Genomic DNA, 27643 nt, shown 5'->3' with positions numbered 1-27643 from the left:
GCCACACGCCTAGAATGACACTGCGTGAGCCTGAGCACATAAGTAAATCTGTGCACTCCACATAGTCATGTATGCAAATTCTCATTTCTAGCCGATCCGCAAAGGGATTCGAGCTGCACAAGGAATAACCACAACACGCCCCCACGTAAAGCAATAACATAGCCATTGACAAACCTTTCCGCAAAGCTCTGTGTCCATCTCGGACACAACATCCAGTACCCCAGTTACTCAGCGCGAGGTCCCACATAAGTAACAGCTGCACCCCCAGCTACTCTGTGTGGGATCCCACGTAAGTAACGGCTGTCCCCCCAGCTGCTCTGCACAAGGTCCCACATAAGAAACTGCTGCTCCCTCGCTACTCTGTGCACGGTCCTACATAAGTAACGGGTGCATCCCCAGCTACTCTGCGCAATGTCTCACGTAAGTAGCGGCTGCTGCCCAGCTTCTCTTTGCGAGGTCCCAAGTAAGTAGCGGATGCACCCCAGCTACTCTGCGTGTGGTCCCACATTAGCAAAGTCTGCACTCCTAGCTACTCTGTGCAAGGTCTCAGGTAAGTAACGTCTGCACCCCACTACTCTGAGCAATGTCTCACATAAGTAGCAGCTGATGCCCAGCTTTTCTTCGCGAGGTCTCAAGTAAGTAACGGCTGCACCCCAGCTACTCTGCGCGTGGTCCCATGTAAGTAAAGGCTGCATCCCCAGCAACTCTGTGCAAGGTCTCACGTAAGTAACAGCTGCACCCCAGCTGCACTGCGCAATGTCCCATGTAAGTAACGGCTGCACCCTAGCTACTCTGCGCAAGGTCCAAGGTAAGTAACTGCTGCACCCCAGCTACTCTGCACGTGGTCCCACATAAGTAAAGGCTGCACGCCAGCAAAACGCCCCCCGCCCTCCTACTCCCAATGCACACAAACTGCTGGCTCAAACCCCAACTGCACATAATCACCCTCAGGTCCAGACACCACCCACCAGCTACCCCACCTCTGCCACCACCCCCAGGTGTCCCCCTCAGGCCCAGACACCACCGACCAGCCCCCTCACCTCTGCTACTACCCAGGCAGCCCCTTCAGGTCCAGACACCACCCACCAGCCCCCTTCACCTTTGCCACTACCTCAAACAGCCCCTCAAGCCAGGAGACCACCCACCAGCCCTCCTCACCTTCACCACCACCCCCAGGAATCGCCCTCAGGCCCGGGCACCACCCACCAACCCCCCTCACCTCCACCACCACCCAATGGCATCCCCCTCCGGTCCAGTCACCGCCCACCAGCTCTCCTCACCTCTGACCCTACCCCAGGCATCCCCCTAAAGTCCTGATACCACCCACGAGCCCCCCTCACCTCCACCGTGACCCCAGGCAGCCCCCTAAAGTCCTGATACCACCCACCAGCCCCCCACACCTTCACCATGACCCCAGACAGCTTCCCCAAGGCCTGACACCACCCACCAGCCCCCCACCTCTGCCACTACCCCAGGAAGTCTCTTCAAGTGCTGACACCACCTGCCAGCACCCTTCTCCCCTGACGGTACCCGAGGCAGCCCCCTAAAGTCCTGATACCACCACTAGCCCCCCTCACCTCCACAATGACCCCAGGCAGCCCCCTCAAGTCCTGACACCACCCACAAGCCCCCTCACCTCTGCCACTATACCCGGCAGCCCCATCAAGTCCAGAAACCACCCACCAGTCCCACTCACCTCTGCCTCCACCCCAAGTATCCCCCTCTGGTCCAGACACCACCCACCAGAAGCCCTCATATCCGCCACTACCCCAGGCAGCCGCTTCAAGTCCAGACACCACACACCAGCCCACCTCACCTCTGCCACTACCCGCAGACATCTCCTCAGGTCCAGACACCACCCACCAGCCCCCCTCCCCTCTGCTACTACTCCAGGCAGTCCCCTCAAGTCCTCACACCACCCACCAGCCTGCCTCACCTCTGCCACAGCAACAGGACAGCAGAATTTAGCAACAGCTACACAGTGAAAGCACCATGTACATGTCACACAGTAAAGCAATGTGATGCAATGTGACCTATCATTGTGCCCATGTGCCTTTGCAATTGTCTCAATCTGCCATGGGTGAATGACCAAGGAGGATGCAGTCCAAGACATCACTGACAGGACAGAGTCACATGTGATATCTGTGCATAGAAGCAAACAATGATCAATGAAAGAAAGGACTCATGTAGGAAAACATAGCATTCAAAGCCCCTGCAACTAACATAAGTTGAATTGGCATGGTTTGGGGTAATGCGAAGGAAGTCTGAGAGTGTGTGAGCCTAGCAGATAAATGATGGGTCCAGCCACAGATAAACAAACTTTCATGTGATGAAGAAGCGTTACAGTGTCATATGTGCTTCATGACATGAGAGCACCCACTATTTGGTAGCTGAAGTGTGTTTGTGGGTGTTCATGCATTGTGATGCACACCCCTCCACAAACCCCCGTGCATAATTGATGAGTGTAAGTAACACATCCACAGTCTGGCCCCCAACCAACGTGACAGTCACATAAACAATGCATTTTAAAATCAAAGTGAACCAGATGCTGCACATGAACAAAGAGACACCAACAACTGTGTGATGAATAACCAGAAACTGTATTAACAATATTTACACAAACAAAAAATACAATGTGGAAAGGGGGAAATGGCCAAGGGAAAAACAAAAGCACACAATTAACTATATACATTGGCAGTGGGCTCAATAGTCTGCCATGATGTCCTCCAGGGCAGAGTAGCAATCCTCATCCTCCACTTGGAGGCGGTCCACTGTTCGGGACTGGATGGCTTGCATGGACTGTCCTCTGGTATGCCAACCCGACTCTGTGTCCTCTCCACCACTTCCGCCCTGGCAATCTATGCCATCCCAGCCTGCTGCCTCTCCGCCATCAGCTGCATCCTCAATTCCATCTAGACGCACACCCTCCTCCCAGGTGTACGAACGTCACTGTGTTGCTTGAATCCGCAATGTTAGAGGGCCCTTCTACGATTGCCTCTGGCCAATCCCATAGTGTTGCTGCCTTGCGAAGCATACCCTGTGCATGCACCAGCGCCATCTGGATCTTGCACAATGGAGGGGTAAAGCACCACCACCATCCTGATGTGCCAGCTGCCTGTAAGGGACTTATGGTGGCAACAGTAAAGATAGACACAAGTGTTCACAGTTCAAGGGTGTGCAGTGTGCAGGTTGAAAAAACACCTAATCTAAACCTAAATCTAAGATGGGAGAAAGCTACAACCATCAAATAAAAATAAGGCAGTCCTAGTGGCATCTAGTCAAATAAAAGGGCCTATACTAAAAAAAAAAACTATTGCCAATCTTTACAACTAAATACTAAAAGAGTGTGGGATAAGATTCACAAGAAAGACAGAAGTGAGAAGTGTTCAGAAATGATAAATCAGGATGTGGTAGCCTGGGGTCCCCTTCTCTGCATTTTGAGCACGGGACAAGGCAGGAATCCTGAGCACAGCACATTCTCGATCTTTCCCAGCATGAGATGACAGGTCAATTTTCAGCCATCAGGGTCTTCGGTGGTTAAGTCTCTTTTCTACAAAAAATCTCTTGCCTCTGAGGACCTGATGTATTCAAAATAACAAACAAAAAGTTCCTTTCCAAATCTACGTTGGGTGGTGACTTTTCACCCTTGTATCCCCCGCTTCTGGGCTCAGACCCTTCTCGAATATCAGCCTCCATCTGTCGGGTTCACTACAGTTTTCTCTCAAAACAATTTCACCTGTGGCATTCACAAGCCTTAATGTCTTTTTAATTAGTTCACTGTGGACATCCCTCTGTCGGGTTCATTCCTGTTAAAACACTGTTCATAGGGACTTCAGGATTTGCCCCCTTTCCATCGGTATCCCTCCGTCGGTTTCACTCTTGCCAACTTTTGCTAATCATGCAGTTCTTTCTCTTTTCTTACTACGCGGGATTCACCTCCCTTAGCTTTTGAATTACGTGCTGGTCAAAGACTTTCCACTGTACAGGGGTTTTTGCTAGACCCCTGTATGACCACTTTGACCTTTTCCTTCCAGGTTTCCTACGACCTTCTGGTATCGGTAGTTTCAACAAATGTGGGATCAACCAGAGTCTCTCAAAAGAGCACTCACGTGTTGCCAGACCCCTCTGCAATGTGTTTCCATTAATGTTAACAGTTCTATGAACTTTCCTTAATTTGCCCTTTTCGACTTTCGTTCAACACAGTTCGGTTCTCCCCTCGACTAACCAGCTGTGATGAACCGCTTGGCTTTTCTTGTTTCTGGAGTCAAGGCAGGTACCACGGTAGCAAGCGTCACTCTCTGTTCTGATTATCATTGTAGGCATGCTCCGTGTACCGTTGACATCTGCTGCAACAGAAGCTGGCTGTTGTTCGTGGTCTTACGATTCCTTTCAGGAAGGCTATGCGGGTCTGGGTTAGAAAGGGCAAGGTCGCTTCTCTCCTTGTCACCCTTTCGGTTCTCGCTGCCTTTCTCCTCCTCTTGAACTGCCATACTTGGATAGCTTTGTCATTGTGCGGTCTGACCTTCGTCTCGTGTGCTCTCGTGCTCTGCCTTTTATCCCGGTGGGGAAGTGATCATGTCTTCAGTTTTGATCTGTTACCCAACGCGCCAAATTAGGGACATGAGCTTGGAATTGAGTCGACTCATTTTTTTAAGTCTGTCCGATATCTTGGTTGGAATACCACAGTAGCGGTTTCCAAAAAATCTCATGTGACATTTACTCGATTGGAAAGTGTGAATTGTAATTAGGAGAGTTGTTAATAAGTATTCTCTAATTGCATCCCCATTACCATCTACCAAACATGGAGGAGATACATTTATGTCACTTATTTACCCTAATTTTCTTTTCCTAATAATATTCCTACCATATACCTTATCTTGTATCTAAGGATCTTTTGTAATTATGTTTTTTTTTTACATTCACGGTTAATGTGTTTATTATGTGATTGATCATATGTTTTAAGTGTTTTGAGATGTATTAATAAAATTGTGAATGTTTTTTGTAGCTATCTTTCGTGGAGATTCTATCTATCTACTGAAAAAAAGAAAGTAGAGAAACGTATAATTTGTCTGTTGCCCATTTGGGGACAAAGAGAGGGGTAGTCAATCTTGAGGTGTGTGTGTATTGCCTCATGCACATGTGAACAAAGCACATTGTACAGTGCCCAACAACACATCACCGAAAACAGGCAACGCCACCATACCAGTGACCAACCAACACAAGAATGACATGCAGCCATGGTCATGGTGGCAGCACCAGGCCACCTGCCCACATAAACACAGTCACCAATGTGCACATACGAGAGCATGACCTGCAAGCAAGCAACATGTACTGCCACACATATCTGGGAACAAATTGCACATGTCAGATGTCCAACCATACAAATTATGTATGTACACACAAACACTTGTGTTACAAATTCAGTTGGATGATAGGCCTCATCCCAGGCCTGGAGGCGTCGCACAGGCATCAATGCACATATGTCACTATCAGCAGATGTGCCTGCATGGATGCACTGTCAGGTGTGACACACATGGGCTCAGATATCATACACGTCACTCACATCCCCAAAACATCTCTCATGTCCAAGCACTTGCTCCATACTCACACACTGCACGTGCCCAAGTACAACAAGCCATGAATTTGCAATCCGCCAATACTCACGCAAATGCCAGTATATAATGTCTGATGCCACACATGGCTTGCATTGGCATGAGGCAGCAATAAGTTGCGTCTCACAACACACACAAGCCACAAACAGGATGAGGCATCTGCAAACATACATGCCACACATATGCTGTATGCCATATGCCCTCATGGGTACTCACCAGTGGCATCCAAATACCTTCTCCAAGCCAAGTACTGGGAGTGGAGGTCCAGATAGAACCTCTCATATACCCACAGCTGTATCTGAGTGAACCGGTGGCAGCCAGCATCGTACACCTCCACGGTGGGTTCTGTGTCGAGGGCTGCCACCACCTTGGTATGGCTATGGGTCTTAAGGTCGTCCCAACTGTTCCGGACCATGTTCCTGGGGCGGACTGACACCCCTTCCATGTTGATGGCAGCCGTGATGTCGTCCCAGATCCTCAGCCAAGCACCGGTGCACAGCTGCATGGCTGGGTTGAAGAGGGCATCATAGGAGCCCAGAACCCCATCCACCAGGATGCCAAATTCATTGTTGTTGAATTTGGCAGCCCTCTGCCTCAATGTGGGGGTGCTTGCCCCCCCAGATGATATGGATGGCACAGACATGGCAGGTATGTGCTTCCTGGGTAGGTTCTGTGGAGCTTTGGTGGTATTAGCAGAGGTGGAAGCCCCCAGCAAGTACAGAGGAGGTGGTTGCAGGCCCAACACAGGAGTCCAGGCACAAGTGGGGCAGCTGGCACACCAACACACTGCTGGTTGCAAGCAGGCACTAACTCTCGAGCAGGCAGAAGCACTATAGGAGTGAGTGAGGCAAAGCAGGGACAAAGGATTCACATTCAGCCGTAGCTAGGCAGGAGGAACAGTGGTGTGTGTCTTGCATCCGCAGCAGCGGATAGCAGAGTAAAGGACCTTAACAGGTAAGTTACATCCTGGGTGCAGTGACACTGCGCACCTACGTGGCACGCCTGCGCGGCTGACTGCAATGACGGAGCGACATAAGGCACTCAACGTGCATCACTAGTTGTGCACAAGAAGGTTACGATCCCTTCAGGTACAGCGTACCGCAGTCTTTTTTGGGGGTATTTGCCTCTGCGCATACACGCATGTTTTCGTGCTTTGTTTGAGGCCTATTGTTTGTTGCATTTGCAATTCGTCCATCTCAGGTTGCCTCTGTGTATCGTGTACTGCTTTTTTGGACGTTACAGAAGCTTTCCGGTAGTCGCGTATGCACCTTTTGAGGTTTTTAGGTGTCTCTGCGCATCGCATGCCACTTCTGTGACTTTACGGAAGTCACCTGTGACATGAGAAGAAAGGCCCCAAGAGGGAAAGGCAGCAGACGCGTCGGGGTGTGGGACGTGGTGAGGACCCATCTGCCCCAGCCTCACACGGTCAAGGACATGGTGTGGAGACATTTGCCCCAGCCCCTGGAGGACGTGGCAGGCCCCAGTCCACAGGTGGCCCGGCACGTGGACGCCAATGTGGTCCCAGCTAGACAGGGGCAGCACCAATACCCTGTGCCACTTGTGGCAGGAAGAGGGAAGAGGCTCAACCCCAAGCAAGGAACAGGACACTGGCCCGCAGAGGAAGAAGAACTTCACTGATGAAGCGCTCCAGATCCTTATTGACTACATCACCGATCGCCATCGTGATATGTGCCTATATGTGGGGAGCACCCATACACCTGAACAACGTATGGTGCATTGGCAGAGTGTCACGGACCATATCAATGCCTTAGGGGTGGATATGCGCACTGTTAAACAGGTTCAGAAGCCATGGAATGATCTCACCTGTTGCACCAAGCACAATCGGATTGTCAACCTGGCCTCTGCAATGGCAACTGGAGGGGGGCCACCAGAGGTGGAGAAGCTGACACTGCATGAAGCGGCCATGAGTCAATTCATCCTCTTGAGCAGGTGCAAGGCATGGGAGGCTTGGAGGATTAGCAGGGCGCCTCTGGAGAGAGGCCGTCATTGTGCAGCGTATGTTTTGCCTGTCATGCATGAGCCAGCTTTTTGGGTACATCATGCTGCAGTTGTAGGCCATCCTTCGGTAATGCATGTTTTCTGACGTACACACTCATGTCACAAGGGCATTATACTGGCAGTACCCCGTGGGTCGGGCATGTGTGGCACATGTCTGTGTGACATTGCACATCACCCACAGGGTACTCCCCTGGTACCTAAGTGCATGGCTGCTGAACGGAAGTGGCACACCTAAGGCTCACCCTCTGACAAACTGGCCTGCTGACTGTCCAGTCGCACTACAGACTCTCCATCCGTGCCAAAAAAAGAGCTCATATTCAGGCACAAGTGTACAATGCATCCAACAGCATGGTGGAACTTGCCAACCTGTCTGCAGTATCTTCTCCCCCCCCCTTCCCAGACCCTTTGCAATGCACTCACCTCTCACTTCATTTCCAAAACCCAGGACATAGTGAACAGCCTTGTCAAGCACTCCTCCAACCCAATCCTCCCCCTTCCTCCCCCTACCACTCACCTTCCTCCTTTCTCCTTCTCCTCCTTCCCTCCTGTCTCCCCTTAAGAAGTCAGCAGAGTTGTCAACTCCATGAAGGTCTCTTCCAAACAGGTTGCCCCATGCTCATCAAAAACCATCAAAGACAACATCTCCTCTCTCGCCCCCGCTATGGCTGATCTCTGCAACCACTCCTTTGCTACTGGTTCTTTTCCATCATACATCTAGCACTCCCTTGTGTGCCCCCTCCTTAAAAAACCCTCTGCAGACCCTTCCTGCCCAGCCAACTACCGCCCCATTTTCATCACCCCCTCTCACACCGAACTTGTTGGCAGTCTACACAACCACCAATCTGGAATCTGAGCATCCAGAGGCACGGAAACTGCTCTTCTGAACACCCTTGAAGAACTGCATGCATCCCTTGACTACAACTCCCCTGCTGTTCTCATCCTACTTGATCTTCCTTCTGCATTTGACACAGTGAACCACTCCAACCTCATAAAAAGGCTCCATGATACCCCTGGTATTTTGGAGCGGCCACTGGACTGGCTTACCTCCTTCCTAACTGACTGTTACTCCAAAACCATTCTGGGCCCTTTCTCCTCCCCTACTTCCTACTCCACCTGTGGCGTCCCCCAGGGCTCTGTTCTTCTTTCACCCTGGCTCTTTAACATTTACCTTGCTCTGCTGGCATTCCTCATTTCCTCTTTCTCCCCAACTTCTAGTGCTATGCTGATGACACACAACTCTTCTTTGAACTTCCTACTGACTCCCTTGCACCTTCCTTCATCCCTGATGGTCTCTCTGCCATCCAAGCTTGGTACACTGCTAATGACCTCAGCCTCAATGCAAGCAAAACAGAGATTGTCCCTATTGTGTCCCCTGCACCCTACTTCTTCCCTGCAAGCTCGCCTTCCTCTATGGGCTCCCCCACCCTCTCTTCTGAAGCCAGAAACCCCAGAGTCATCTTCAAATCCTCCCGTTCCTTCATCCCTTATATCCAGGACATCATTAAGAAGTCCCACTTTCAGCTCTTCCATCTCAAAGGAACTCTACCCTTCCTAATTTTCCCCCAGAGACTCAATGTGACCCTTGCTCTGGTTCTCTCCAGGCTTGGTCATTGCAATAGCCTCCTCCTTAATCTTCCTTCTTCCACCATGCAGCCCCTCCAGCTGACCCAGAATAGGGCAGCGAGACTTATCTTTGGCCTGAAGCCCAGGGACCGCATTTCTCCTGTCCTACAAAGCCTTCACTGGCTCCCGGTCTCAGCACAGATTAAATTCAAATCCCTCTGTATCATCCACAAGGCTATCTGGGGCCAGGGACAACTCTATCTTCAACGCTTCCTTACCAACTACTCCCCCTCTAGACTCCTGTGTTCCTCTGGCACCAACTCCCCACGTGTGAAGTGGTTTGCTAAACAGAGAGCTGGTGGTTGATCACTTTCCTCGGCGGGCTCCTTCCTGTGGAACAGCCTCCCTCTCCCTCTGCGTCTTGAGCAGGACCTCCTTAAGTTCCAACAAACCCTCAAGACCCTTCTCTTTACCTCTTCCTTCTCCTCCTCTCTTCCCTAATAATCATACAGTAGTGTGACTGCTGTGCAAGGCCCTTATGTATCATCAGGCCCGGACCCCGCAGATCTCTCATCCCACCCGCTGTCCATTTACTGCACTTACTTAGGCTCACCCTCCCCATGGGAGGTTGCATTAACCTGCCTCTCTTATTAGCACTTCTCCCCGAACACTTTTCCATAAGCACCACAGCACCAATCTTTTACCCCCCTGCCCTCTGAACCTGCACGTCTGAACACTCACAAGGCTTAGTAGGTTCATCTCCACTCCCTTTTATTCTCATTATTTGTTTGTACTATTTATTCAATAATTCACCTATTTATCTTTGTTGTCATTTCTTTGTCTCCATTCCGCTTTCCCCACCCTGTTGCCCTGTGGGCGCTTTGAAACAGGTTTTGCTAATTGCATAAGCGCTTAACAAATAACCAATAAATAAATAAAATAAATAAATGTGCACCATGAGACATCCACATGTACTGTTGTGTGCTACATTCATGTGGTGTGTCACTCTGCACTGCTAGACAGGTGCATGCGATCAATGTAGAACTATCACATTGTCTTGCATGTTACATTTATCACCTGATCCTATGCGATGCCTTGTCATTATGCATATCTGAGCTGTCTGTCACTATGCCTTGTGGTGTGTCCTTAGTGAAGGTGCATGAGTGCCCATAAACCACAGCGCCGTGTTGCATGCATGATATAGTTGCTTGTACTTATTGGTGTAGTAAGGGGTTATGCCATCCACTGTATGGTGAACAATGGCTGCAAACCAGGCATGGTGTACTGGTACCAGTCTCTGCCTCAATGCCATTGACGCAAAGAGGCTACTCATTATGACCCCTACTCCCTTTTTCCCTCTAACCCTGTAGCCCCACACCATGGGCCCACTCCCCTCACCCTCTTGTGGGCCAATGTACCTCGCTGTCATCTGTGATTCCTCTCTCCTTATCTCTTCACTTCACAGCCTTTCCTAGAAGTCCCACATTCAGCAGCATCTACTCAGATGCAGTATGCAGTGATTTTAACGGATTAAAAATTAAGAAATGGAATCTATAACAAACTGAAAACATCTAAAAAAAAAAAAAAAGTTTAAAAACTATATATATGTGTTTGGGAATGGGAATAGTAGTTTTGAGGTGGGGAAAAAAAATTAATTAAAAAAAGGGTGGCTTAGGGGGGCAACCCGCCAAAAGCCAAAAACCATGAAAAAAATGTGTTGTGTTAGGTGTTTTTGCTTCATTAAAAATGCATTTGTTGTTTTGAGATTCGTTAAAATCACATGTAACCTCAGATGCATTTTCACTCCCCCTCACCTTCACCCTGGACCTCAATGTCTCCAGTTCACTGTCCCAATCCTGATTGGTGTGTCATGTGTTGACCGTGGTGGTGGCTTGGATATGGTTGGATGACTGTTGTCATGTGATGTCCTTCAGCATTACAATCTCACATGTGCTGTTCTTTTCCCTGGTATGTGTGCTGACATGACAGTTGCATGGCCGGTCATTGTGCATTTAGGCCACGTTTGTATGTAAGCGTCTCCACTGACAGCATGGACATGACCATAAGAGGAGGGTTTACATTGGTCAGCAAATGTCATGCATCCATTGCTTGCAGCTCAAAGTGTGTGAATACACAATGTGTGATGCCTGTGCATACTGTCATTTGTTGTGTGAGTGCACTTTGATGAAAATGTACATTTGTGTGTCGTTGCACATGGATCAATATATCTTTCTCTCTCCATGTGCAAGTGGCGATTGTAAGGAAGGCATGGTATCAAACAGTAAGACAGACACACGTGATCACAGTTTAAGAGTGCTTATTGAACTCCAATTGGGTTTGAAAAATGCCTATCTAATCCTAAATCTGATGATGGGAGTAAGCTATTGCCATCAAATAATAATAACACAGTCATAGTGGTGTCTTGTCAAAATAAAAGGTCCTATACTATTAAACCTATTACGAATCCTTACTTCTAAATACGAATAGTGTGGGAAAAAATGTTATGCAAAACAAAAGTGTTCAAGAAATGATATGTCAGGATATTCAAGCCGTTGGCTTCCCTGCCCCATGTTTTCAGCACGGGACAAGGCGGCACACTCACGTGATCTCCCTCTCCCGGGATCAGAACAACTTTATCTACTTTTCCACAAACTTTCTTTACTGTATCAACATCAAAGACTTTCGGTTGTGCATGGGATTTTTCCTGACCCATCTCAGGACCACGTTGATTCATAATTCTCTACAACTCTTTCACTTTTCAGTTGGCTACCTTACAGAGACACAAGCAGCACCAGATCTTTCTGTCAAAGGTATCATATCTTGGTTTCAAAGTTCAATCACTCAGCAGTTCAACTTTGCTTGCGTCTTTTATCACACATATTATAAACAATGTTCATTCCAGCGCTCGCCATACAATGTTGCCGCTTGCAACCCTGGCTTCAAAACAGACTGGTCATGTATTGCTCTCCCCAACTCACTGGCTGTGTTCATTTCACTGACTCTGCTTTGTTCTTGGAGCCAAGGACAGTACCACGGTGGCTTGTGATGGTCTCTGCCTTGATTAATGATGTGGCAGGGCTCTGGCTATTTCCGACACACAATGCAGGATTCTTCAGCCTGTTTTCCTGGTCTTACGCTTTCCAATCTTGAGGGCTCATGAAAGCAATGGTTTCTTTTTAAAAAGGTCAGGGAAACTTCCCTCCTTGCAATCCCCTTCTGGTTAGCTGTCTTTCTCCTCTCATTAAACTGCTATCAGACCACCAGTAGAGGACATGGTGTTGTCCAACCATGAAAACCCACTGGTGCTCCAGACCATCATCAGTCGTACTGCGAACTCTTCTGACTCTTCTGACTCAACTGGCTTTGAGGCTGAGACAGATGTTCATGCCGCAAAGAGGATGACAGTGAGTGCCCCAATAGGGGAATGAGATGGAGCCCATGAGTCTGCGGTATTACGGCTGGCTTCTCAAGGCCATTCAGTGGTGGTCCCCCCATCTGCGGTGGTTACAGCTGCAAGGCCACCCTCCCATGAATTGGCATCAGGTCCTGGGGCTAATGTCCAACGGAGGGTTGCAGCCCTGCAACCAATGACAGGGCCAGCCACCACAGCAGTGGCCATGGTCCCTTGCATCAGGCTGCCATGGGCCCTACACATGTTGTGGTCATGTGCATGCTGGGGAGACAGAGTGGGAGCAGCAGATGTTGTGTGCCGCCATCCAACATGGCAACATGTTGAACAAAATTTCAGAAGGCATGGATAAGATGACCAAAACTATGACCCCACTAGCGGCCTGGGTAGAGTAACAGCTGCAGGTCATGCCGTCCGCATGCCGAACCCACAGACTTCGCATGGAGGTCAATATCAGATGCTCAGTCACAGAGAGAGGCCCTGAGGCTTGAGATGCATGTCATGGGACTGCAATCAATGACAAACTCGCAGCCACAAGGACACTGATCCACAGGGAGGTTTTTTAGTTGTTGGTCTTTTGGTTTTTCCACTAATGTGACCATTGACATGCACCCTAACCCTCCAAGGTGGACTCCCCCCTCCACCCCAGTCCAGGATGGACTTGTTTCTTTTCTCTTGTGCATGACCAGTGTGGTCTTTTTAATGTTTTTTCTTTGGCCCTTGTTTCAGCATGGATGTTTGTATTTTTTTAATCTCCCTGGCCCAGCTGGTGGCATGTGTTTTTGTTTTGCCCTTTCGCAGGAGGAATTCTTTGTTTATTCCATTTTTATTTTTCCATTGAGATGTGCAGTTGACCTCTCAATGGAATGATGAATGCAGTTGTGGACATGCAGCCATGCACAGTGGTGTCATCTGACATGGCTGCCTTGAGACTGAGGGGATGGGATGTGCAGGTAGCAATGGGTTTGTGTAATCTTGACACATATGTGCTGTATGTATGACTGAGAACTATGGTTGTTTAAATGCAATGTTGCATGTTCTTACAGTGATCCTGGTTCATCCGTTGACAGCACTCCATGATAGGTCCACCCTGTCCCCTTTCACGTCCCTAATCCCCATGCCCTCTGCAGGGCACTGGCACTCCTTTCACGTATTTGGAGGTTCAGTTCTCAGTGGAGGTGATGAGGGAATCACATCATGCCAGCTCTATCTGCAGGTGAGCATGGGCACTGTCTCTCGTGTTGTGTCAGTATTACTGGTTGCCATGGTTTTTGGATGCATGACACATTTTCACTAGGTAGCGAGGAACCTTGAGTCACAGTGAATGTCTGTACAGATGTGTATCTGTCCCCATGATTGTGTGTGTATGTCCAGTTACACTTCGGTGCAGGTGCATTGTTTTGATGGATGCACTTCTGCAATTAACTCAATTCATGGAAGTGATTGGGCAGATCTTGTCACACTTTAGCCATTGGCAAGATTTCATTAATTCTGTATGTTTCTACTAATTGAGGGCATGCATTCTCTGGGCATCTGCACTCTGTGTGTTTTAGTTCTCCGACACTTGCCTCACTGACCTTGATGATGTCACGTTACTGACCCTCTTGGCCTCACCTGGCACCATGTATCATACCGGGCACTGCAGATGTACTCCCTGCACACTCTACTCTTCCACCTGTGCCAGTTCCCATTCCACATCCTTGTCCACTTACATGACCTGCCCTGCCACTGTTCCACATGGATGACACACGTTGAGTATCAGGTATTCTCATCCTCCGCAGCACCTATTCATGACGTAGCTTCTGGTGGCACCCCTCTGGGCATTTATGTACATTGTCTCCACGGGCCAGGTTTGTCAGACTTGCGGCATATAGGGTTTGCCAGATATATGCATGTGTACCCCTGACAGACTGCTTCTGTGTTACCCAATGAGCTCACTTTTATACAGTGTTTGTTTTTGTTGGTTATCTACAACGGGGTGTGTTGCATGTTTCTTGGTTTGCATACCTTGTTCATCTCATCCAGCACTGTCAGTGAGTGCACGTTGTGTGTGCACTTTCTGTGCCCATGCATGTGTAACATTGTCCACTCCCCAAAGATTTTCTTCATCTGTTCCCCCGGTGTGAATTGCGAGAGCACCCTGGGATACATGCACATTTAATGTGACAGTCTGTTGGGGGGTGAGAGAACAGCTGCATGTTGTCCTGAAGTCCATTTACAGTGGTGTCCAAGAGGGCTGAATGTTGCTTGGTGTAGGGTATGAGTATGTGTTTGTAGGCACTTCTTTGCAGGCATGTAGCAAGCACAGCTCTTTTTCAGATTTGCATGCCATGGTGGGTGTTGTCGATGGTTTGTCTGATGTAGGGCTGATGATTGACCTTTCACATGTGCACATTATTTGCCAGTTTGCCCTTCTCCATCACCCACTTTTATCATTCATGGCCCAATACATGTGCTACTTTTACATCTTTGTTCGTTCCAGGATCTCTGACCAGGCTGCTTCTTGCAAAGGTGTACATGTCTCCGTCTTCCTCGCTTGGTCAAATTTCTCTGGCCTCACCCACTGTAATGTCAGACATATCCATCCTCATCTCTGCTGCTGGCAGTCTCCTCCTTGCAGCGCTTTTCATCTGTCCCTCTGTCTCTCTCGCCCTGCAATCCACTGCTAGGCAATCATCACTCCGTGTCATGTCTCCCTCTTGCACTCTGTCATCCTCCGACACTGTATAGACCATGCCTATTTTCAAGTTCCCTGCATGAGTTGTCATGGATGTCCAGTATCTTTATGTTGTTGCAATGTATTTCTTAATGATTTTAAAATGCCTTTCCAGGTATGATGCAGTGCATGCAAGCCATGTGGGTACCCTGTGCAGGTAAGTGACGGTCACTTAGGGTGTCACTTTTGTTGTAGTTTGTGGCAGGGAGTCTGTCACTGAGTGGGGCCGCTTTTCTTTTGTTTGGATTGAGGTGAACAGGTCCAGCTTTGTGGGTGCATGTGGCAGATGGTGATGGTAAACTGGTCTTTCTATGCATGCTGTTTTCTGAAGACAATCAGGGTAGCACTGGTTGTGGGCTCCTAGTTGTGAGGAGGACTGTGACTGTAGGGCCTTTGTTGGTGAGTTGTCATGAGGGTGGCATAAGCAGATGTAAAGGATGCGTACCCCCTCCCCCACTAACTGAATGTAGTGGCGGTAGACCCCCTCTACCTCAAACCGAATGTCAATAACTTATCAGGTTGATCAATGCTTTGAAATGTTGCAGAAATTAGAATTATAGTGCTTTGCAGAAAAGCGCTTTAAGGGATGATTTAGTTTATGGAGTCAGAATGTCATGAACAAGAGAATGTGTGAGGTAGTAAATGCTAAGATATATTATCAAAGAATCTAGATCCAAATCAGAGCAGGTCCCAAGGTTTAGGCAAAATTTGGGTTGATCAGGCATTTCATAAGTGATCTGCCATTTTGGGTTTTGTGACAAGGTCAGGCACTTTAAAATGGATACTTGTTTAAGCAGACATAATTGGCGACTTTTGCTAACTCATTATGACCTCACTGGACAGTGTTTTTTATAAAGGTTCAACCAGGGGACAATGGTGGGGGGAATGAGTGAGTAGAACCGGTCTAGACTAGGTCCGAGTGGCATATAGGCCAGCAAATCACAAGTAGGAAGAGGAACTGCATATTGATCATGCCATATAAATCAACGAATCACAGACAGGAAAGGGGTTGTACTTTTTATCAGGCCATTACCTCACCTCCCTAGAGTGTATATAAGGGTGGGTGAGCCTAGTAATTTTAGCAGAGTTCCTGAGATGTCCTTGCTGTATGATGTGTCTTGCCTGGAAGAAAATAAAGAACTTGTAATTTTAAAAAAACCTGCCTTAGCCTGCTGTTGTGCTCCAGAGTCTCTTCTTCACCAGAGAAATGCCAAGACCCAGAGAGTGGTGGCGGGGGGGTGGGACCCTCATGAACACAGATGACATATGGTGATGGTTGTGGTGATGAGTGTTTCCTTGCACTTTTCACACGTGTCATGTCAGCCTAATGGCATCCCAGACAATGATTTTGGAATAGTCTTGTCCACCCACGCAGGCAGTCCAATCATGGTCCTTCTTCTGCTTCTGGGGGTGTTGTCCCAAGGCAAGTCCACACACATGACAGCATTGTTCTCCACAGACACCAGGCACACAACATTGTCCAATGGTTGATGTTTGCCATGGTGAACATGTACCATGCGTGGTAGACAATCACATTTCTAGGCGACTGTTGACAGCTGCTGTGTGCATCTAATTGCTCCCTTCAGTTCAAGCACATTTCTGACAATTCATTCCCATCCCGGTGGAGTATGCCTTACCTTCCACTTCCCTTTTGCCTGCTCCCTTTTGTGTGTCTTTGTCTTTGACCTCTGTTTCTCATTGCTTTCTCATGTCTGCTTGTGTGTTTCATGCCAGTTGCCTCAGTGCCCGGCCTTCCAGTCTGACAGCTGCATTGGTGAATTGCTGCCTTTTGCAAGATCCTGTCTTCTGTCCAAATACTGAGATTTTTGGTTCAACTCTTCCTGGGCTTAGCATCAACGGCTCTCCTGCCAGTATTTTCTGCACTGTTCCACTGCCACATTGGTGATTGGATGCCATATCATGGCATTGGGAATACTACCAAGGTGGTCCTGGATTTCCATCCTCTCAGTGGTCTCTTTTTGGGGTTCCTATCAGTGTCATGCTGACTGTGGCCAGATGTGTGTGTTAGGAAGGCAACATCAGCATGATAATGGGTACGTGTAACATGGCCCTTCAGTGCATTGGCACTCTGGGGGTGGGGGTAGGCAGTGTAGGTGTTGTGGGTGGGTAAGGTGTCACTCTGTGGGTTGTTCATGTTGCATTGGCATGAGGTGGGTGGATGGGGCTGCATGTCTGCCAGGACACATGGTGAACGGTGTCTGGTGAGTTATTGTATGCATTTGTTGCATGTCACTCAGGGGGGCACATGTTGCTGTATGTTTGGGTGCATGGATGCATTGCCTGTGTGCACATTGATTTGTATTTCTGTCTAGATGAACCTTTCATGAAATGATGGATGCAGGAATTGTGGGGGAAGTTGCTGTTGTATGCATGCACAGGAAACAGCATAAGTGGTTGGTGGTTTCCAGGCCGACAGAGGGTGAGTTTGATGGACTGCATAGATCAGTTTCTGCAAGCTCACATGGGATGTGGTAAGATGTGCATTTCTCTTGCAGTGCACTTTTTCTCTGATTTAACATAACTGCTTTGATATGACTGTGCATTGTGTACATAGTGGTTGTCAGGGAATGGGTTGGCTACTGATCCTGTTTATTGTTGTGTAACACACATTGTGGGGGCAGGGCTCACATGAGTTTGTTAGCATCAATGCTGTAGTATGCCTTCCTACTCGTGGTCTCATGTGGGTGGTTTGGTGTCTACATGCAGTACATTTGGTGTTGTCCATGTGATGGTGGTAAGGGACTTTGTTACTTGTGCTGTGTTCTTGTGGGTGTAGTACGTGGACACTGTTGGTTCGAGTTGCTATGCCTGTGTTCTTGATTTGTGCACTGCCATACAGATTAGGGGCATGATTCACAGGCTGTTTTCATGTTTGATTGCACCATTATTTGATGCTTCTGTGAATGTGTCCCTTGGGGTGTGTCAACCACTTTTGCACACTTACAAATTGGCTCTTAGTGAATGGTTGTTTTACGATATGGGGTGCAATGTCTCCATATTCCCAGTATGTATGTGACATGTGGACTCTTCTACCCCTGCTTTCACGCTCACAGCAACATGGTCATGTTTGTGCCTGAAGTGAACATGGTCCCACAGGTGTTCAATCCGATTTTGATTGGCTTATAGGAATTGGTGGACGTGTTGCTGTTGGTGTCCGTGAATAGCTAGGTGCTAAGATTTGATTGCTGCCTAGTTGATGCATTTTTCTGTTGCAACATAGTTGTACTTGTTCTTGTATTTTTGGCATTTGTACAGTTATTCAGCCTCCAGAATGATTTCACTTCATACTTCACAAAGCGTTAATTGTATGATCCCACTTACAAGTCTTATCTGGGGTCTCTGTTTGTGCATGTTGTTTTTTTTATCTAATGGACACGCACATTTTAGCCCTCATAGGAGCACACTCTCAGGGTGTTGTTGTGGGCATGGAGGATGGGCCCCAATTAATCATTGAATGTCACCTGAGAGGTGGCTTGAGTGTGTGTACTCCACAGGGGCTTGTACCTATGTGAAGTATGATTGCACCAGTTGTGTTTGTGTGCAGCCTCTCCACATGCCCTTTGACCAGCCATGGGCAAGGGTGGTGCCTGTGGGTATGGGCAGTGTCCCACCTGCATGTCTACTGGTACACCAAACCGTGTGGCAACATTGTGCAGGGCACATGCAGCCACAATGATTCTACAGACTACTGGTGGTACATATAGCAACCCCACACCAGAGTAGTCAAGGGAGCAGAACCGTGACTTTAGCACACCAAATGTGTGCCCCACTATGCCCGTAGTGGCTACATGGTCAGTATTGTATCTCACCTCATCTGGTGTTGTGGGGTTCCTAATGGGTGTCATCATGAAGGTTGTCAGCGGGTAGGCACTGTCCCCTGTAAATGTGTACATGGTTGTCAGTGTCATTTATTGGCAGAGTAGATTGTTCAGTGTGTGACATGCATGCATGTGCATGACCATTCATACTCACCAATGAGCCATGCGTTGCCATGTTTTCCAGATACCAGGGCCCGGTGCAGTGGTGACATACAGAAGATGTAGCTGTCATGTGTGCTGCCCAGGAAATTAGCATACACTTCCATAATGATTCCCTTGGCATCACACACATTACCGGCACATTAATGGAGTGCCAGTGCTTTTGGTTCTGGTAGATGTGCTCTGTCAATCGTGGTGCCGTAGCGCAACATGTGTGCAGTCTATTGCATCTAGTACACGGGGGAAGCGTGCCACTGCATAGAAATCCTTCATCACTGTCTGCCTTTCATCAATGTTCGGGGCATGTATATGTGCCTGCGCACACATTCATGTGCTGTTATGCATAAGAGCACCTGGTGTAGACATGGTGATTAAGTGGCCTGCGATATCCCACCAACTATTGCAGTGGTCTGCTGGAAGTGGCAAGGAAATGGAGTGCAGTCAGTACTTTTTGTCGGGGGTTAAGGGCCTGGGAGCAGATGGCGGGTGATGTTAGGTCATCTTCCCACTCCCTGACAAGGTCTATGATTATATGGGGGGGGGAACTGGTACCTGCCATAGACCTGGTCATCTGGCATTCTAAAAAGCGTAGTGCGTTTTGTGAAGATCCGGGCCCTGGGCATCCTCCTCCTTCTGCAGTGTCTCAGCACGATAGCCCCAACTATTGCTGGATTCATCGTGGCTGTAGAAGTTCGTTTGGAGTGTATTGCATGCTTTATAGGGGTTTGTTCATATGTGCATTGATGTTTACGCCTGCTATCATGTGGTCAATGGGTCCAGGGATTTGCATATGCATTTTCGGGACCCAACGTTCTGAGTTCAAATCCATGAAGACAGTTGTATTTGCACTGGTATGGGCGTGCAATTGCTTGGCCGTGTAGCGTTCCCTCAACCCGCCCACATTTTTGCATGCTCTTCCTTATTTTGCGTGTTACACCCACTAGTTGGGTCACTGCATAGGCCCAGTCCACACTCTGTTTGGAGTCTTGCGCAAAGCGCTCGTCCACTCGCGGAGACGTGCCGGTCTGAGTGGAATCCCCGCAAGTCCCAGAAAAGTCCTACACATTCATTTCCATGAATCACCAAACAGGGACTTGCGTGCAGATTGGCATGCAAATCCTCGATATTTCACACAAATAATTCCATGAATCAGGGCCTATGTTGTTATCTTCACCAAAATAACAAAACCAGTGGCCAATCCAATGGCAAGTTCCAAGATGCCTTTGCAGTGTTTTGCCAGCTTTAGACATTTCTTTTATATCTACTGCATAGGAAACATCAAGGGCAACATGTAGTTTCATGTGGCAGTGGCCTTACCTTGTTAGGTGAGAGTAGGTGGAAAGGAAAGGAAACCAGGCCACTGATCGCCTTTACAAAAGCCCTTGCAGTACAAGGCTGCGGTGTTGAGCAACGCAGTTGCGCAGGAGATGCTGCCTGACTACACATATCACGCAATGCTACGTCCACACTTCTGAGCCTTTAACAACCAAGGTTCAGACCCTCTGAGGCAAAGCCCTCATATGACAAGGCTGCACTGTTGAGAGACGCACTTTAAACTACAGACCCAGTACACCCCATCTTTCATGGAGTATTGGAAAGGGTTAATTCCTACCCCTTTTTGTCTGTGCCTCTCTGAGCTTTCTTTTGCTCTTTTACCATTTAGGGCCTCATCACGAGTTGGGCGGTAACCCAGCGCTATTAGCCCCGGTGCTAATAGCCCTACCGCCAAACCCCCCGGCGCTATTAGCGCCTGATCACGGGTTTGGCGGAAGGGTTATTGCCCATTCCCCATTGGGCCCATTTGGGAATTCCTCATTCCCCATTGGGCCAAAAATCGGCAATTTTGCTGCGGATTTCCCCCCAGCTTACAGCTGGGGGGAAATCTGTCAAAGCCATGATCTGGCAGACCCTAAAATGCGGCGGTAATAGCGCTACCGCTGCATTTAAGGGTTACCGCAAGACTCGTGATGAGACCCTTAGACTTGGCTGGTGGAAGTGGTATCTACCCTAATGATTCTACCACGATGATACTATATAAACGTGGTACTGTTCCAGGCTATTGTATTAGCCTCGAACATAAACCTGCTTGCCCAAATACTTTTTTTTTTGGCTCCGAACTGGATTAGTCGCCATTTCTTTTTGTTAAAGTCCTTCTTGTGTTTTACTTTGTGCGGCAAACCAGGTTTGCTTTCTTTGTTCACCGTCTTTTGGCGAGCTTCTACCAAGAACCCCTCCTTTTTTTGCGCCTGGGTGTCTAGGTGGGCTGAATATGAGGCAGGGGTGTAGTCACCCCCTGCACAGGGTCTCCTTGGAGACCCAAGTCGCACTTTGTATTGATTGGCTAAGGTGGTTGTCCGGGCCGGACAACCCCCTTGCTGAGTGATTGACAGCCAGGCTGTGTGAATGGGGGATTTTCACATAAAAGGCAGGACTCTTGGGCTGGAAGTCAGAGTTGCCACTGGAACTGCAAGGAACTGAAGAGAAGCGGAGAAGAAGATAGCTGCTGCAACTCCTGAGTCCCGGTGAAGCCCTGCTGAAGTCCTGAGCTATCTACCCTTCAACGACAAGAGAAGATCCAGTCTGGAGTCTTCGTCCCTTGAGCCTGGTGGGATCAACCGGCTCATCTTCCACAGCCAGAGGACCCTCTTCGGGGTCGAAATCACTGCACATAGCTGTAGTGGTCTGGATAGCCATCTGAAGAGCCTCTCCTGTTTTAAAGGCGCGCACCTTTTATTCACTGTTGCTTCGCTGCTGCTGGCTTCATCCCTGGGTAGTGCAGATTTCTCCACACGTCCTCCTTCTTGTCTCCATAACTGAAGCTCCAGGAACCGTGAGTCTGCAGGAACTACCAGGAACAAATGCCATGGCACCAGCTTTCTTCACCAAATAAGGTACTGTGTCCAACTTTGAGGAATTGGGGTGAACCCTTATTCCTCACAAAAGGCTTGTCCTTTTCTTCCTTCCCTCTTATAACTTTTGCCTCCCTTTCTGACAATATCTAAGTACTCCTGGCAAATCTCGAATCTTGAACTGTTGTAAACCGTGTGATCCTCCGCAACAGGAACCCTGTTTCTATTGACTTTTATCCACTGGTTAGAAGGTGTCCTCTGATTCTACCTGCCTTGACAAAAGTATTGCCTATGATTTTTATCCCCAACTCTCTCATGTTGATTCATGTGCTAAGTATGTTTTGACTCCAGTAACATTTCTTCCCGTGGGTACGCTTTTCTTTAGTAAGACCGAACTGTCATTACTGTCAAAAAGTGATTGCATATGTACTCCCGGTAACGTCTTTGGTTTACAACACCGGTCTGTCAAATCCTAAGGTACTTACCCTGAATTGTTCTGCACAAGTGGAATTGGTTGTGTGTAGTGTATTTGAAGTGTGGCTTTATTTTAATAGAAGTGAAGTGTTTTGTGAACAGATGGATTAAAAATAAATGTACTTATATATTTTTTAACCAGAAACCTTGAGTCAGTGTTTACTTGAGTCACAGTAATTGTACTCCTTTGTGTAATCTCTACTACTGCTCATTTGCTCTTGATATAAGTCCGGCTGCTCTGCTACTGCTACCACTTTAACTGCGTAGTACAGGCTTGTACCAAAGGTGAACTTGTATTACCACTTGTAGTCTTAATTCTGTGCAGTGGTCCCTAAGAGCACTGCATAGGATTCTGCCTAACACTGCTTGCGTGCCATGCGTATTCCCTCTCAAATTAGGCCCCGCTCCCCCTGACTGCGTGCCACATGCATTCCCTCACAATTTAGGGCACATGTGTTCCCTCACAACCTAGGCCACACATATTCACTGGCATTGAGGCCACACCCGTTCCCTCACAACTCAGACCATGCACATTTCCCCACAATTTAGGTCATGCCAAGCACGTTCCCTCTCAATTTAGGCCACGCGTGTTCCCTCGCAACTTAGACCAGGTGTGTTCCCTCGCAACTTGGCCACGCATGTTCCCTCGCAACTTAACTTGGCCACATGTGTTCCTCTCGCAACTTGTCCCCACTCCTCTGACCTAGCGCATCCTGCTCTGTGCTGCTCCCCCTTACCCTGTCCCTGCTTTCCTGGCCTGCATATCCCTCCCTGCTTTGCTCCCCACACAACTTTGTCCCGCTCCCCCTTGCCTTGCGTATCCTTCTCAGCACTGCTCCCTTCGCACCCCAACCTGGTTCCTTCCTCATCAAAATCCTCTGAGCCATGTCCAGTGCATTCTTCCCTACCTGTTCTCTCGCATCCTACGCCCTTGCGTACTGTGACCAATGTTTTGTCTTTCCATTGTGGTTATTCCCAGGTCTTTCCTTTGTTTATATTCTCTACTGGTTTGTCATTCCACTGCATTGCCTGCATTCCTTTTCCTCCAGGTTCCTGACCACCAGGGTTGTGTGTTCTCTTTCATTGTGTTTTGTTTACTTTAATTCCACTGCATTGTCTGCATTCCTTTTCCAAGTAAAAATAAGGGTGCCTGGCGGAGTCCTGATATATCCAGGAGGGCACATATATAATAATCAAAAATAATCAGGATGTGAGATCCTACAAATCAGCAGGCTATGGTTCTGAACAGAAAAGTTTATTTCAGAAAACCACAAGTGTTAAAGTTCAATTAGTTTACATAGTTTTCGATAAGCACGAAAGGCTCAAAAGGAACGGACAATAGTGATTGAGTTTGGTGGAAATACAGATTGAGTATTTACCTCTTTTGTGTTGAGGTACAGAGTTCCACCTAAAGGCACAGTGGTATACAACAGTTAGAGGAACATGTACTTATACAATAGTGCACCCGGGACATAGGGCGGTCCAGGGTACCGTAAACACGGGGTATACACAACATAATCTACAAGACATTCACGAAAAAGGGTATTTGCAGTTGTGTCACTGAGGATCGACACGGGTGTGTTTCGGTCAGGAAGGCAGAATTGTTGCCTGGATGGTATTGGCCTTCTTCAGGATGAGCACCAAGTGTGGTGTAGTCCGTTTTGTCTGTGAATAGAGAATGATTTGTAAGGATCTCGGGGTCTAATTGTGTTATTTAGTGTTTCATAACTGAAGCCTAGTGTTGCCATATCGAAGGACAGCTTACCTGCTGCTGTGGTAGCAGTGGTGATGCTGTACAGAATCATCCAAGGGAAAGTGCTGGATGGTAGGTGCAGGGAATGCACTGGGGCATCCTTCTTTGCCTTTTTAGGGCCCTTGGGACCGCCACCTTGTTGTACTGTACTTGTATTTTCATGCCTTTGAGTTCCATTGTATTTTTCCTGTTGCTTGCACTGTTTCTCCACTCACGCTAGGACCTCACAAGGTTCAATGGGTCTTGTTCTGTGTTGTACCACCTGCTCCCCCTCTTTGTGTGTTTTCCCCCTTGTGCATCCCTCCTGTTCCCCCCTAGCATGTGACCCCCCTCCTTCTTGGGCTCCCCTGCACACCCTACCCTATGCGCTGCACTCTCTATGGTGCCCTCTGTCTCCTCTATCTTCTTTATCTGCTATTCTTTTGACTATCCTGTCCCTTTCACTAAGTCTGGTAGGAGGAAGCTCAAAAGGGACCTCCTGATATCCAACCCAGGCCTCCCTATCGCTGATACCTACACCAGCGCTTCTTCCAGACAGACCCTAACCGACATCCTCTTTGTCGTTCCATCTCCAGGCCTATGGACCCCCCATATGGTCTCTGTTTTCTCCTTTTTCCTCCTCTCCCATTAATGGTGGCACCGGGTGGGAGGCCCTCCTGCCCCCTTCCACTCCCCCAAGACCATCATTAATGTCTACTTAAATGGTACCGCCTTGGTCCAGGGCCCTCAGGCCAATTTTCTACTTTCTGATAGACACTTCCCTTGTCTTATCAACGTCCTTTCTTCTCCTGCTACTCCTATCTACTCCTCTCTGGCTTCTCTGCTTTCTCCTTCCTATGCCACCTCTCTGGCACCATCTGCTGCTGCTTTGGCCACTCTCACTACTCCTTACACTACCACCTCTCTGGCACCCGCCACTGCTTCTCCGTCCACTCTGCCTTCTCCTCTTTCTGCTTCTCTGGCCCCCTTGGCCTTCTCTTCCTTCCACCACCTCTCCGGCACTCTCTTCTTCCTCTCTTCCTATCTTGCCATCTCTTCCTTCCTCCTCTGCCCATTCTCGGGCACCACTAACACATCTGCAGGGCATATCGCATGCCTGTACCCCTCCAGGGAAGTCTTGCAAAGATGGCAATCTGTTCCACGTTGCTACTCTTAACTCTTGCTATGCTGTCAAACACTATTCAGACATCTGCCTTCTCCTGGAACAGCTTGATTTGGATTTACTTGGTCTCACCGAGCCGAGACTTGGTTCATGGCCAGCTCTGTCACAAGTTTTGACTCTCTCCTCCCTGATGGCTACAAGATCCGAACCGACTGAGAACTAACCATCCCAGCGGGGGTGTAGCCCTGATTTTCCCTGGCCAAGTCGCCCTCTTCCTCTCCGAGTGGCCTGACCTCTCAGCTTCTCCTCCTCTGAGACCTTAAGATCCACTTCAATGGTACAAGCCCCTCTTCGTGGCTCTTTTGCAACCTTGGCGACTCTCTCTATTCTACCCTCCGGCTCCCCTCCCTCTGCAGGTCACACCCTTGATGTTCTGATCACTTCAAACCTTCCCCTATCCAACCCTCTCACCACTCCTCTATCTTGGACTGACCACTTTCTTCTTTCCTCTCACCTCTCGCTCTCTTCCCCTCAGGTTAAGCCAACCCCAGCACTGCCACCCACCTTCTCGATCATCCAGCCCATGAAGGGTGTGTCAGTGGAGGCTTTTGCCGTTACTTTCTCTCTTCCTCCTACACCTTTGGCTGAATCACACTCTGACACAGCCCTTTCCAAGCTTCATCTCTCTATCTCTAACACTCTTTGCATCATTGCCCATGCCATGAAAATCCACTTGAAGCCTGCATCAAAGTGCAACTCTTGGTAAGATTCTGACCTTGCCACGCTTAAGCGCCAGTGTACGGTGGCTGAGAGGAAGTGGAGGGCATCTAGCGCACCCTCTGACAAACTAGCCTGCTGCATGCTCCAAAGGCAACACAGACTCTGTCCTCTTGAAGAAGGGAGCCTTCATCCAAGCCTGCATCTCAGCGGCTTCTAACAACTCGGCTAAACTTTTCAAAATCTGAAAGGAGCTGGCCAATCCTGCTGCAGTCTCTACCTCTCCCTTCCTTCCCTGGCCTGCTTCACTGCTCTGGCATCTCATTTCAGCACTTAAACCTAAGACATCCTGTCAAATCTGTCTGCCTCTATTCCGTCTCCCTCTAGCACTCCACTCCCCCTTTTGGGTGTTTCTCTTCCTTTCCCCTGTTCACACCTGATCATGTTTCTAGACAAGTCTGATATATGAAGGTCTCGTCAAGGCAGGTTCTCCGCTGCTCTTCCAGAGCCCTCAAGGACCACATCAACACCCTTGCTCCAGCCTTGGCCGATTTCTGCAATCACTCTTTTGCCACTGGAACCTTCCCCTGCCCCTCAAGCACTCCTTTGAGCACCACCTTCTTAAGAAGTCCTCTGGCGATCCTACCTCTCTGGAAAACTGTCGCCCAATCTCCATCACACCTTTCTTGGGAAAACTCCTGGAAAAACTGGCCATCTCCCAGCTTAGCCTACATGCTGAATCTGTTAGTTGTCTCCACGACCACCAGTCTGGATTCAGAGTAGCCAGAAGCACAGAAACTGCTCTCATGAACACCTGTGAAGACTTGCTCTCCAATCTTGTCTCTAACCTGCCTTCTGTCCTCATTCTCCTTGATCTATCCTCTGCTTCGTCACGGTCAACCACGCCATCCTGCTCATTCGCCTCTGAGACAACTTGGATATCTCTGGTTGACCTTCTTTCTCACTGATCGATCCTCCCAGGTCCAACTTGGGTCTTTCCTCTCCTCCATCTCTCTCGCTCTACTTGTGGTGTTCCACAGGGGTTTACCCTCTCTCCCTGGATGTTCAACTACCACCTGTCACCTCTTGCCCACCGCATCTCCACCTTCTGCTCTAACTTTCTGTGTTATGCTGATGACACCCAGCTCTCTTTCAGGCTCCCTTCAGCCTCTTCTTCTCCTTCTCCCATACGAGACTGCCTGACCTCAATTCAGGAATGGTGTGTCTCCAATAATCTCTTCCTTAATGCCAGTAAGGCGGAGATCCTCCTCATTGGGACACCCACTCCCTCCTTTCATCTCTCACTCTAGCCGCCCACCCTGGGCCCTCTACCTTCCTGTAAGGCTAAGAACCTTGTCATCTTTGACTCCAGAAGTTGCGCTATCAGCTGTACCTCCTCAGAGGAATTCTTCCTTTTCTCACTTTCCTCCA

Source organism: Ambystoma mexicanum, chromosome 4q (genome assembly GCF_040938575.1).
Source record: "Ambystoma mexicanum isolate Mex_15411 chromosome 4q, UKY_AmexF1_1, whole genome shotgun sequence".
Classification (NCBI taxonomy): domain Eukaryota; kingdom Metazoa; phylum Chordata; class Amphibia; order Caudata; family Ambystomatidae; genus Ambystoma; species Ambystoma mexicanum.
This window is presented reverse-complemented; position numbering follows the sequence as displayed.